General features: G+C 37.3%; 1 long non-coding RNA gene across 1 annotated transcript in view; it reads left to right on the top strand.

Annotated features, from left to right (window-relative positions):
- Window positions 1-13,834, top strand: part of LOC141474073 (uncharacterized) — a 40,748-nt gene that overhangs the window by 19,945 nt on the left and 6,969 nt on the right. The window contains exon 6 of the long non-coding RNA XR_012463615.1: window positions 4,182-4,267. This is a non-coding gene — a long non-coding RNA (uncharacterized lncRNA). The remainder of the gene's footprint in view (window positions 1-4,181; window positions 4,268-13,834) is intronic.

Below are 13,834 nucleotides of genomic sequence, written 5' to 3'. Positions count from 1 at the left end.
AGCGGCACTGAGAGAGAAATTCACCTGGTAATTGTTTTACGGTGTGTGCGTGTTTAGCAAATGCAGGTTTGATTGAACAGAATACCTGTTTGGGGTTGTTAGTAGCTTCCCAGACAAGATCTATGATGAAAAAGAATTAATTTGGTATCAGAACTCTTTATGGGAAATGGAAGCAAATATCAGTACTCTATTAAGGCAGCAGAAAAATATTGTGTGGAACAGCCTTTTGGAACAGAAAGTACTGGTAGCTCAGGGTGAGGTGCAGGACAGAATGTACAAACCTGTCTCAAAACAAGTGTTAAACAGGAGAATGTCTCTTAACGGGGACACTCGCAGAACAGACACTTGACCGATGTTGGTTACGTTGCTTAGAATACTAGGGGAGAGTTCTGAGGTACTGCAGCAGGGATTGGAAGAACCTGTATAGAATAGACAAAGCTAGAAGAGAAGTTCCAGTAGGATGTTCTTTCATGCTTTCGTGATTCTGCAGGTGGAACAAATGGAGCTTTTCTTTCAGAATACTTCTTAAAGAGCTCTGAGCAAAGACAAACCTGTCCACTAGGAACAGCTCACTGTTAGTGTTACAGAATAGGGAGGGGAAAAAACCCACATTGGCTCCTCTCTTTTGTTGTAGTATAATTTTTATTTGATTTTGCAGAGCTAACATCTGTTTTATATGATGCAACCATATTGTCAAAAATATATTTTTTATACTTTAAATTCTGTCCATCAAGACGGCTGAAAGGAGCAGTCTTCCCTTGCTGTTTCAGATATGGACTGGGTAACTTTTCTTCCAGGTTCTGTTATCTATGCTGAACTAAATGGTGCAAGACTCATTTCACAGAAATTCATGTGAGAAGAGATCCTTTAACGTACTGCTTTCTGCCATTTTACTTCATGAATGCTATGAATAGAATAGATACAAATGTTTGTTTTGTTTGCATATACGTTTTGTACAATATTCTGCTGAGTGCATTATTGTAGATATATTGCACTTGGTTCTCTTTGGAATCAGTATAGTAGTGAAATAGTCCTCAGTAACTTGAGTTAATACTAGTTTGTTTAAGAAAAGTTAAGTAAATTTTGCTTTCTGCTGATGAGGTAATCTTTCCTTTTTTTTTTTTTCCTTAATGAACGAAGCTCTTTGGTGAATTGACTCTAACATTAAAGACTAATGCAGTGTGTCTGGTCACCTTTACATTAAATGTCTATTACCCCTAAGACCAATAACTTTATTTTTAAAAAAGCTCACTTAGATGAGGGCGATATCATAGCATTTAGTCTGCGGCGTACAGCTAATAAGTATTTGCATGGTGGTAATAAACGTCACATCTGCAATTGTAGGATTCCTGCCTTGTCATCCATACTGAGAGTTGTTCACTGCCAATATTTTTTCCTTCCATTTCCCCGCCCGCCCCCAACTTCTGGCTTGATGTCCTACACCAGTGATTAGTGTGCTCTAATTGAATTGGCTGTAAAAAGATAATTAATTGATATTTCACTCCCAGAGAGGTCAAGCTGCCCTATCTTGAATGGTTGTTATGAAAGTAGTCATCCTGCTGGCACTTATCTCTCGAAGGTGGAACATGATCTTTGTCTTGCTGATAGTAATAATTGTTATAATTAAAATTAACATGAAGGGGATATTTAAGGAATGATTCTCTGATTTGGGTGCTTTAGTTTCGCTTTGAAAGCATGTGAAACTGGAATTCATAAACCTTATTAGGTAGTTGTCTGGGTAGTATGTTTTTCATGCCCAGAGCAATACTGTCTGATTTGCTGTTTAAACCTTCTTTGGGCCATTTTGCCAGTAATGTGGGACAACTGAAATACGACTGTAGATGTGTAAGGTTTCTGAGACAGCTGATGCGAAATCCTGTCAGGCACCTTGAAATCATTGATCTTGAAGACCTTTCTTTGAACAGCTGCTTATTTTGAGATTATTTCAGCTAAAGATTGGTATGAAGAATTCTTTAAATAAACGGATTATCTAAATGTAGGACTTCCATTGACGTTTAAGAGGCTCCTAAATAAACAAGGGAGCAAAATTCTACAAGCAACTCTCTTGGAAAAGGTGGGAAGACTTTATTTATAAGGGTGGCAGTTGCGTTCACTGTGAAAGGCGTATTTAATTACTTGCGTTGTGTACTTACAGGTGTGTTAGAGAAGGGTTAGGTGACACAGTGAGCCTTCTGTAGGCCTAACAGCTATGGCGCTTACTCTTTAAAGACTATCCACTGTAGGCTGTGGGACAGTTAAATAATCCTGCCATTCCTAGTGAGCTAGGTGTGTACCGTCACTTCCCTGCACATCAGCGTAGGGCAACTTGGTCAGGGTCATTCAATGAATGGGAGTGTGAATCCAGGAGTTCTGTGTTTCCAGTGCTTGCCCGGATCACCCAGCTGTAGCCACTGAGTCTTTACTTGTCACTATAAGTATCTTGACTCTCACTGTGCAAATAAATACATTATGTGCAAACCTCTTGAAGGCTTGTGTCAAGTGTTTCCACTAGAAATGTTCATCTCCTCTCTCTTCCCTAAAGGGTGGCAGAATTCCTCCTTTGCACTGTTAAAGGAAGGAAGTTGAAGGGGGTTACTTAGGTTTATTAAATTTGATTTCCCATCCCTGATGGCAGTTCTACCAGCCTTGGGACTACAGTGCACTGCTAAAAGTATCTTCTTGGTGTTAAACGTTTCCTTTGAAACTGTGTGGCACAAGAGCTATCAATTAATAATAATATAAAAAGTTAAATTTAGTGACACAGGAACCTTTCTGAAACTGTTAGTGCATTTAGAACCTGGAGTTATCCTGTAAGCAGTGTGGTTCTCATTCATTGCCCAGAGAATAAATACTGCTACTACAGCAAAAGCTAATGGAGAGAAAGATGTTATTTAATGTCCTTGCAGAGGCAAAGATTTCACTTTTATCTTGCCATATAATGATAAAGTTACGGCACTGTGGAGATTACTGCAGCATTCACAACTAGATATTTCTTGCTTTAAGGTATTCTAGCGAGGATAAAGTATTACAGTTAGAATATTATCTTTGTTTTGCACTTCACCCCACAGAATTTGAGACAAACACTGCTATTTTTAGGTTTTGTCCAGAATTACTCAACAATAGCTTTCCAGCACAAACTACTCCTGCCAGGACGGGCAATTGCCTACCAAAGTGTTCTTCTGTCTTCTGGTTTGTGTTCTGAAATGGTTCTTCAAGTTTCCACTCGTTAAGAACATGACCAAACCAGCCTTCTTGCAGGTCCTTCACAGAACAGATGTTATTTAATTGTGAAATTTGAATTGCTACACAGTGGGTTGGTGTAAAATTATCATGAGTAATTGCAGTATTATGCAATTGTTAGCCATGTTGGTTGTGACAAAACCCATATAAGGTGGCATCAATTCTGTTACACCTGAATGAAAAGAGGGGAAAAAAAGCCCGCCTGTTTTGTGGAATACTGTCAACATAATTTCTCAGGCTTTGCTGTACTTCTTACAGTGGGATCTTGAAGAATGTTTCAGAAAAGAAAAAAGTAAAAGCTATTAAACTTTTATCTGTGCCAGCCTTAATATAAAATACTGTATTTGCATGGATACAATACACTAAAATAAAGAAAACAACGGTGTAGGTGTTTAAAAATTCCAGGAAATAGTCCAGAAAATAACTTAGGGTACAAACTGAAGGCTTGCAACTGTATTGGGAAAATTCTAGGGCAAAGCCTAGATACTGGTGTTTGAACTGAGGAAGTGAGATGTGCCCATTCCTAAAGTTCAGGTATAGGTAATTATTTGCTTCATTCCCAGTAAGATATTAGTTCTGAAATGGAAGAGCAGGTAAGAGTTTGATACAACTTCTGGTTACAAATTCTTTTGGCTGTTGAGTTGTATGTTCTGGCTTTTATCTTGTATGTGATTTGGCTCGAGTTATTGTAGGGGATGCTAATAGTTTAGTGACCGGGATACAGTTTTGTTTACAGAAATAAATAATAGGAAATCACAAGAGAGTCTTAATATATGTAAATCGAAATCCAGCATATTCAAGTGCTGATGATTTTGCATTTGTTCTTAACTTATGAATGCAAAGGAAAATACTAGCACATCATAAATTACACCATTTTTGGCACTTAAGCACTACAGAAATCCTTCCTTTTTTTCTTATTCTTTCTTTTTTTTTTTCTGTAGAAAGGAGGCAAAAAGCCAAGTGGCAGAATATCTGCTGAGAAAGCTGAGAAGATGAGTGTCTCGCGGGAGAAAATGGAAGACAGCAGGTATGTGTGAATAAGTGTTCCTGCTGCTCCGCTGGAGAACGCTATGTGTCCAGAGCAGTTTTTCTCTCTTTGCAATACACCACTTCTTATTGGTGTTATTCTCGGACAAATGGCCCAGTCCTTTTCTTAGCTGACCACTGGAATATAATATTGCCTTTCACATTTCATGCCACTACAGCTTTTACTTCCTTATGACATGGGCTTGTACTTGCAAGGTTGACATTTCTCAATTTGGAGAGTGTTTGCTTTTGTGTTTTTTGGGTGTTTGGGATCTTTTTTTAAGTACTTTTCTTGCTTTGTTAGAGCTTTTTTTGCCCTCTTTCAAATAAAGTAGGTGTAGGAGGTTTCACTACAACTTTAAAATTGCATTAAAATCTCCTATCTGGTTTTTCAGCTTAGTTTTGCAGTCTGCTCTGATTTGTGTTGCTGTGATTGCATTCAGTAATTAAATGTAACTTTGCTAGTTTAAAACTGATGTGTTTAAATGAACCTCTGTAATTGCATTACGTACGATGTAGGCAGACAGTTAAAAGAATTACGTAGAGAAGGAAAACTTCTCCTCTGCTTACTAGATTAGTCAAGTTCTGCAAGGGTGATTTGAACAACTGTGGTAACATAAAAATTATAGTTTATTTAAGCACGGAAAATCTAAATTTGGCTCAGCGCGTATAAAACACTTTGTATGTCTGTTAAAAAGAAAATAATAGTAAAAATATTTTTTTGAAGAGTATTATTTCCTCAAAACAAAAAGTAATCATTTTCTTTCATGATACTGCTTAGATGTGAATTAAAAATATATTTTTAGCTTTTGTTTGACTTTACGTCTTTCAGTTGTTTTCTGAGAGAATGCATGTGCAAGTAGGCCTCCTAGTCCTACTTTTTATATCCAGTATTCTCATACAGATATTTTTGGTAGGTGACTAACTGGAAGAATATACTGTCATTTCAAGTACAGTGAATAAACTTTCCTTTTTATAAGTACCACATGAGAACATAGTAAATAAAAAGTCTGGTTTCTCATAACCCTTTAATCGATACGCAACTCTGAAAGCAATACTGAATCTTTTCCGTGATCCAGCCACAGATGTGCTTGCATTAGGGCTGTGGTATGAGATGACAGTAAATGAAATTGCAGTTACAGCAGCAAGTATTAGGGGGAAATGAAAATTCCTGACTCAGAGGAGCAGGGCAATGACAGAAAGACTCCTCATTATAGATCTTTTCATATGGAAAAGAATGGCTGGTAAATGAGGTTTCTGTGACACAAAGAGGATGGAAATACAGTTGGACGTTCATGCAGAAATTGTGCTCACTGTACAAAACAAATAGAAGAATAGGGGATTTCTAATTTGCATTTCTTAACTGACAAAGTGACTGTGGAGGTACCCTCTGAGATGGATGAGAGTTGCAACACTAAGAGAGGTATTTTTTTTACCTTCCCCATTAGCTGAGTTGTGATAAAAGTGACTTTTACTATAGCCTGCTTCTTGATAACTTTTCCAGTGTTTGCTTTAATTTATTTACTGTATAATAGGTTACAGGCTTTTTAAAATACTGACTTGAGCAAATCTGCGACGATGACTAATTCTCCCCCATTTCACTAGTTCAGCTAATAGGAAAGCATAAAATAATTATAATGGGACTTGCTGACATGAACAGGCACAGTGATTTCAGTGTCAAATCAGGGCTGGTAGCACTGGCTTGCAGTAGCTTCTCTTTAGCAGACAAGGTGTTTTGTCATCTTTAACCACTATGAGAAGTCACGTTTATGTCAAAATAGACAGGACAATGTGCACTGGTTAATGAAAGAAATCAGATGTACCTAAGTATGTAAAGCACTTTCAAAAGTGCTTCATTTCCCACATGCAGCAACTGTCTCCCTCATGTTTGCAGTGTGACCAGGGAATTCAGTGTAGACTCCTGGGTTTTTTGTTTTGTTGTGTTTTTCTTTAGATGGCTTTACCTGGTTGCATTCCAACCCCTTAGTGAGAAGCTATTTTGCTTTATCCTATTAAGTGGTCTAGGGAGTTGCAAATTCCCAGATTTCTGGATCTAGAATAGGTGGAGGTGCCTTCACACAGAACGCCCTCTCTCTTCTGTGGTCTGTCTTTGGGCATAAGATACTTTAATTATTTTTTTTTTAATTAAGAAAAAAAAAGGGAGTGAAGGCTGCCTTTCAGTCAAGCTTAGTTGAACGTTTATACTGTGATGTGAAGGGTATGTACTTGTGTGCTGTTACCTTTTCAGGTACTTGAGACGTACTTGAAATGCTTGACTTAGTCTTAAATATTTTATACAAACAAAGATCAGGAATAACCTATATAGTTAATGGATGTAGAAAAAAGTACTGAAGTTTCAGACAGGTCACTTACTGTACTTGTAGTTGTCTCGCACATGGATCTTCACATTGTCTGTAATTCCTTTAAACCTACAGTAAGTCGTACATGGAGTCATTAATTAACTTCCCCATGAAGTTGGTCTCTGCCTGCAGTGGCAGCCACTCCGTTACCATCGGCTGTATTTCAAACAATAGAAATGATTGAAACAGGAACTCCTACATTTCTGTGACGATTAAGAATGGCACACCACCCTGTAATTTAGGTAGTTGTGCAAGTTTTCATTTGCATTAGCAGAATAGTGCAGATTGTGTTGAATTATTCCATAAAAATGTATGTTGTTTGATTTGGAGTGTTCTGGTTTGGTGGTGATGGATTTTGTGGTTGTTTTAAATGTATGTGTCTTCAAATGAAGATAAAACAAAATTCATTAATTCTCTAGAAGCTCAGAGTGGCACATTAAAGTCTCAATGCTGATTTTAAGCCCTGAGAGCCACCTTAAAACTCTCAATTACATTTATAGAATAGCTGAATTTAATTTTAAAATTATCAGTCAATTCTATTCCCTTTATTAGCAAAATGAACCTTTCATATGTGATGCTGACAGTTACTGCAAGCAGAGATTTGTTGTCACATATTTTTCTTCAGTTATGTGGGGTCACGTTTGACTACATTTTGTGCTATAATTAATTCAAACTAATTGAAATATGTATTTAGTTGAAATCTGGATGAAGCCGGTTGATGTAGCTTTACATATATTTTTCTGTGACTTGCATGACTTTGAATAGTTTAGACAGAATAGTATTTAATCATGCCAAAAGTGTAATTGGATGTTACGTAGTTACGACTTCAGATACTTTTCATCTTTTTTTGTCCCTTTTGGTTCTCCATCCATATTCTGAGCACTATTTTTAACCAATTGGTTACGCTTTAAAGCAGCACATTGTATGTGTGCAGGGGGATGTCCATTTTCAGTGTCACTGCAGAGATCTTTTCTATCAAGACTGATGGTCGGAATACTTCTGTTTAGGAAAAACAGGCAACAGTAGTTTAAAAAACTTATTCAGCACTAAAAGTTGATTTGTTTATTTTAGAAGAACTTGAACAACTTTGGCAACTAATTCTGCAACTGCAACTCACATCAGTGCGACACATTTGATTTCAGGATTTTGAAGGAAAGCAATGTTTACAGAGTTTGTTGATAATAGTGACAGGGCTATATCACCTTATTTTCTTTTCCCATTAAGACATATTTAATATTAGTTTTATAAAAAAAGTTGTTTTATACATGAGATAGCGTATTGTCATCTGGAATGTGGAGAATTGTTGCAGATAGTGATTTGACAGACTTACTGTGGGTGCAAATAAGATTTTGTGGAGATTGCAGGAGACCAGTCAGCAATCAGTCCGTATTTTCTATGTTGCGATTTATACTTTGGACCTCAAGGTTTTGTATGCAACGTTTCATCAAAAAGTGTAGGTCCTGTGTATGAGTTACATGCAAGTGGAAAGTTTGTTTATCTAATCTCAAGATGTACTTTTTTTCCATTACTCATTTTAATACATTGTTTTAAATAGATTGGTCTCAGCTGTTGAGGTAGAAGCAGCTTGTTATTTTTCGATAGCGAAGGTCACTATGCATCAGGGTAGTCAGGTGGCTGGCAAATAACACTTAAAATCTTTTAATTTTATACTGCCATCTTGCTTTACTCGAAAAGGATTCTTTTAATTGCCTGGTCATTTTATTCATGCAGGGAAAATTCCTTGCATATTACAGGATTTCACTGTGTGACGGGGATCCCTGTCAATTCATGAAGAATATTGAATAGCTGAGGATGGGCTTGGTTTAATGAATGAGGGATGGGACTTTACCCAATAACATATGAAAGTTGTAAAGGAATCTTTGACTGGGTTGGCTGGTGCAAAGATGGAAGAGGAAATGTCAAATTCCTTTATTATTTATTCTGAGCAATATTAATTACCTGGTTTGTGATTGGGGAAAAAAAGCAGGCACATGCAGAACCCAGCCAAGCACCAAGCCCTAATCCAATCAGTCTGATGTATGCAGAAAGTTTACAGAATGACCTTGTGCATAATTACTCGTTTGATGGCTGTTAGTAAATGGCACAAATGGAATCTGACATACATTATAACACATTAATGATTGCCTTCCTCCCTCCATCCTCTTCTGTACAGAAAAATGATTTTAATTAAGACTTCCGTGATTAGTCATTTAATCAGTCATTAGGCCAATACAGATGGAGTCAATTAATTTTTTTACACTTGAATAGAGACTTGATGCTACTGCAAACTGTACAATCTATTTTTTTTAACATTGTATCATGGGCAATTGCCTTGATGTCTGTGTAGTAAGTGTGCATTACTCTTCCAAAAACTGCAGAGCGTTTACAGCACATCAGTGTTATGGCAACTGTAGGTATGTTTTATTACATGCTATCCAGATTTTAATGCATCGGTTTGGTTTTGAATTCCCACTGATGATTGTTCTCGTTATGGAGTATCCTTTATTTTTTAAAGAGTAGTGGGGCAAAGTTGCCCTTTAAAGCAAATGTATTCAGCATCTCCTAATGTATTTTGTTATTACAAATGATAATACTTTGTGTTTCAGAGCTAAACTTCATGCAAGAATTTAAAATGTTTTATGAGCTTAAGGGCCTGTTTCATTTGATGTGGGAAGACTTTGTATCTACTTGGCAGTACCAAAAAATGAGCTGAATATAGCTATGAAATGACTTGCTAAAAATCATAAAGAGGAATTTAGTGATCACAAGTTTTCTCCATCAGATAATAACCTGGTGTGGTGGGTATGAGACAAATTGTGAATGGGAGTGTTTGTGCTGTAAGTACAAGGAGGTCTGGTACATTTGGTTTGCATTTTAAATGTGACTGAATAATTACCGTTGAGCAGTAATTAGGAAGATCCTGATGTAGGACTAGCCTGTGACACGAGAGAAGATTGCAAAAAGAATGACTTATGAGTCCCTGTCTGGAAAAATTACTTGATAAAAAAGGGACAATCAAATGCTGAGGGAGTGTGATCTCCTGATAGAGAATCGGAAAGGAATTCTGCTGGACTGTCCACACCTGGGCTCTGTGGAACGGTAGCTTGAAACAAGTACAAGTGGAGATCCTGCTGCATAAAGTAGTACATGAATTAGTTCGTTAATTCACTGCCACCCAAACCTCTTGAGTCCATTTCCAATGTAAATTGAAACTTGTGGGAGTAAATGGGGTTAAGAGTCGATGCTAACGGTGAATTTTTTGTAGTTGCTGGTGTTTCTGTTCCAGTTTGCAGCGCTGTCACTGTGCTGGGAGACAAGGGACCTGTCCAGCTTCAGTGTTTGAGTGGCTTCCCATTAGCTCAGATCCTCCCCATGTCAATGGTTTGACTTAATGTTGTCTTGGTGGGCTGTCGCAGAGGCAAAAGGGAAAGGAATAGATTGATTTGTGTCTTTCTTAAGAAAGCTTTTAAAGATTGAAAAATGAGCCCTGTCTTGTCTCGCCCAGGAATAATAAATAAAAGCAGGTGTGAGGTGTTGGAATTGAAAACAGCTGGATATGACGGATGTGATCTGACTGCTCTAGAGCTTCAGTCTTTAATCCCTGTGGCTCAGTGTGAATATTTCCCTCCTGATGCAATGCAGAAATAATAAATAGAACACAGCATATGGAAGGGTTCCTAGACTGAGAAAGGAGGAGGGAACCAACCACAGTTAACTCTCTTTAGGCTCACTTTTCCTTCACTTGTAGGAATACCTCAGGAACCTTTCTTAATGCATTCTACTAATCCTCATTGCCTGTTCCTTGATGTTTGCAGCCAGGCATGTCACGCAAAGATGAAAAAATTAGGAGCTTTTGGAAATCTGTGTTGCAACTGAAATCTACCTTAATTCAGAGATATGCTTTTGAAGGTGTATAATGATCCCCTCCCTGTTTTTAATATAGCTTTTGCATGTAAACACTTCTTCCCAACTAAAGTAAACATTGAATCATCATTATAAATTGCAATGAAATGCCTCTCTGTACCACTAAAATGATCTGATATTCGTTGAAGGTATGGAGTCATCCAGCCTTATACTGTGGCTTGAATCTTGTCAAATCCTGACCCTTGTAGTCTGCCAGAGGATGGGTTTATCCACTGGAAAACCTCTGCCATCTCATTTGGAGAGTCCCATACAAGGAATGGATAGGAAGAGCAATTGAGTTGATTAGAGCTAACATGGTAATTGAGATGACATCAAATGATTCATTACACTTGTCTGAGACAGCAGGATTCAAAAATAGGCATACTGCAATCCTATCCCACCCAATCATGTGTTTTTATTTAACCTGGGTTTAAAATGCTTTGTATGCTGGGATTAATACTTTGGCACGGATGTGAAGCAGTGTGTAAAAGAAACAAAGGAATGCCCACTTATGTAAGTGATATGTGGGTTCTTTCTTTCGTGTTTATTCTATTCCAAGAGTAATGATAAGATTCATCAGGGTCACACTTGGAAGCTGTCTTGCAAAGTAGATCATTTAGAGAAACATTTTGGCACCCTGCTGTTTTGTCATATATTCCAAGCAGGTTGTGCCAAAAGAAAATTGTAGAAACTGCTGTCGTAGAGCACAAAATCATTGGATTTATCATAGGGAGCCAGTGGCGAGAATTCATTATACATTCACACCTGCAGATAAAGAGCATCTAAAATTGGAAGTTTTATTCCACTCATCTTTGATCCTGATATTATTAGATGATATTAGCATCATCCTACACTAGATTCTCGAATTGGAGCAGATACGAGTTCCATCCATTAGTTTTTTCATATAAGTCATTTTTCTGTACAGCAACGGTATCCTGTATTTAGAGCAGTGGTTCTGGATCTGAGACTCTTGGTTTCTGTTGTTGTTATATTGTATCATCCTGGTCTCCTATACATAATTTACCTTTTGTAAACTAATAATATAAAAATCAGTCAACTCAAACTGTTTCACTATCCTGAATAGACACTTTTTCATATTTCTAAGATATTTGGAATCATTTCATCAAGTTCTAGGCATAAAGTGGTGTCTTTACATAGAATTTGCTAATTTTGGCTCTTTATTTGTATCTGTAAATACATAGCTCTGTCAAAATACCACTTAAACAGTAACCTGTACTGAGACTAGGAATTCTCCTTAATCTCAACCTACCCTTGGGAGCCCAAATTCTGTTTCAGCTGAGGAATCGTGACTCTAGTATCCCAGTTCAGATCTTCCTGCCCAGTTTCAGAGATTAAACCTCAAATTCTACATGTACTGGTTCTTTTCCATACTCTGCAACAGATAGGTTATTAATTTACTCTTATACGTGTTCGTACGGAGCTACTTCAAACAGAACTACAGAATTTGGGCAAAATTTGTATCTTGTAAAATAGCTGGTCATATGGAAATTACTTTTACTGATTGGTAACAGCTGAGTGTTTCACTAGTTGAGTCAAGTTAAAGATGGAAGTTATTCGCTCTGAAGAATGATCACAGCCAATCAATTCTGCCTTTCTAGATGTTTGAGAGCTAAATTTTCAGAGCTTGTACAGGGAATTTTTGCACAGCTCCTGTTCGCTGCATAATAGCTGGGAACGCGCACTTAAGCGTTTCAGTAGCCATCAACTGTCACAACTTGCATTGTCATAAAGGGAGTTTATTGCAAAATAGAGTAAAGATCTGCAATGTGAAAGTTTTAATTTTAACCCTGGGGAAAGTTAAAACAGGAATGCAGATTTTTGTCTATTGTTTTAAGGGAACTGATAGTTTACTCAGATGAATTAAGACAATATTATTTAAAGCTTTATAGCCAAATACTGTACAAATATTGTGAGGGCAATTGAATATCTAACAGCAGCCCAATGAAGTTATTTTTATGACTAGATGCTGAGTTACTGATAGTTTATTTGTAGGCAGCAATTTAAGTAAACCCAAAAGGTTACATACTGCAGAAAAGAATCTAAATAATTTAAGGTCCTGAAACCCTCTGTTGTAAATAATCATTCAGTCTGGACATTTTTAACTATATAAACTCTGTATTCAGCTAAGAAATCAGCAGTGCATTGAACTTTCTGATTTTAATTGATGGGGAAAATGGAATATGAGTTAATTGTCCAGAATTAATTTCATTTGATATTAAAAGTCTACACCCACAAGAGTGTGTAGATTTACTTACATTGTCCACCTTAGTATTACTTAGTGATTTTCATCGTGAAAAGTTAGAGAAATTAAACCCGTATCTGTTGAATGACGTGCTTTTCAAGGAGAGTATAAATTAGAACTAGTAGCGTAGCACTAAGATAGCAGCCGAAGTTGCGAACTTACCATTGTCTTTGGTTCCCAAAGGTGATGGTTCTGACAGAAGAGCAGAAAGAGAAGGCTAGAAAGTACAGCCATAGAGTGTGGAGATGCCCTGGCATTTCTGAGAGAGATTGATAGGAAATCATTAATGCTCTTCATAAAAAGAAGGCAATTCAATTGATAGATTCACCTCCAAGGGAGACTCAGACTGGCTGTCCCAAGGACGAAGAGAGGCACTGTATGAAATGTAAGGTTTTCCAAACATGTAGCTTTGGATTTGTACAAAGAGAAAACAGAACGTTAAAAATAGGATTTTATAGGTCCACAGATTAAATTACTTGGCTTCAAATTCTGTTCACCAACAAGGAATCCTCCTGGAATTTATAGAACAACATGTCATTCACAGTGTATCAGACACATTTATCCTTTTATCTGCTTGTGGAATATCTTCTGGTAGACTGAGATCTGTTTTTTCCATATACATTAAGTGACGGGCAAGATCCAGTCATTTCTACGGGATATTCTTTAGCAAATATTTGCTGGATTCTTTTATGGCGAATACTTGTATTGAATAGTTTGTTGTTTGGAGAGGTACGTGTTTAGCCATAGTTAACTCATTGAAAATCTTCCTGAAAGTCAGTGGAGTTGGTTTTGTTGGCTCCTTTACTCCATGTGTAGAGACTCAAAGCAGTTGTGACCCTGTCCCCTGAACTTCAGTCTTACAGCAGAGTCCTCCAAGGAGGACTCCCCTTTCTCAAGCAGCAGGGAGCTGGAGTCTCCTCAGAGAGGTGGAATATACCTGTTTTCTTTCCCATCTCAAGCGTTCATTTGTAGCGTGCGGAAGGATTAACTATGAAGACATCAAACTAGATGGCAGATTCTACAACCCTTCCTGTGATATATT

This window comes from Numenius arquata, chromosome 20 (genome assembly GCF_964106895.1).
Source record: "Numenius arquata chromosome 20, bNumArq3.hap1.1, whole genome shotgun sequence".
Lineage (NCBI taxonomy): Eukaryota > Metazoa > Chordata > Aves > Charadriiformes > Scolopacidae > Numenius > Numenius arquata.
Note: the sequence above shows the minus strand (reverse complement) of the source record. Positions and strands in the feature narration are given on the sequence as shown.